Genomic DNA, 761 nt, shown 5'->3' with positions numbered 1-761 from the left:
CCCCCCCCCCAATTTCGACAATACTCGGACAAATGCCGACATTCCCGGCCCGGGCGAGGTTTCCGTGCCCTGGTTTGAAGACGGGGGTGAAATGGAAGGCTGGGCTGGCCCGCCAGGACCCGACCCGCGCCTGCCTTCTCCGTCCCGTCCGGCAGAGTTTGGACAGGAGCCGAGAGACTCCCGGGCCTGCCCTCCCTGCCCTTCGCTCTGGGACGCGGCTTCTGCCCAACCCAGGCCGCGTCTAGAGCCCGACTTCACCTCTCCGAGGCGCGATCTCTGCCCCGGCGGTTCGGGGTGGGGAAACGGGCAATGACGCCCAGCCCAAATGATCGGCCTTACCCTTTGGGGGGGGGGACGAAATCTTCTGCTCGCCCCCCCTCCCCATGTTTAAAGGGATTTTTAAAAAACCGCCAGGCGCGGTCACTCGGAGCCTTTGAGGAAGGGGCGTCTGCTCACAGCTGGCTGGAAACAGCCCCCCACCCCATCAATGGAATGGACTAGTTTTAAAGGGCGGTTACGAGGAATGGGTGCCTCCTTCGCTTTCCTCCCGAACGGGCGCGGAGCTGACTTTTGCATCGAGGCCGCTCATCTTGACACACTTCGCCTTCCTTTTGGGAAGGCGCCGAGCAGACAGACGTCTCGAGGTGTAGATATATACTTGGAGGGGGGGGGTTGCTTGTTGAAGCTTCTGATTCTTTTATCGGCTTCGATGGAATTTAAAGCCGGTGTCGCCCCCCTCCCGTCTCCCCTCTGTAGGAGGC

The sequence above is a fragment of the Gekko japonicus genome, unplaced genomic scaffold (genome assembly GCF_001447785.1).
Source record: "Gekko japonicus isolate JY-2015 unplaced genomic scaffold, Gekko_japonicus_V1.1 scaffold5346, whole genome shotgun sequence".
NCBI lineage: Eukaryota > Metazoa > Chordata > Lepidosauria > Squamata > Gekkonidae > Gekko > Gekko japonicus.
Note: the sequence above shows the minus strand (reverse complement) of the source record.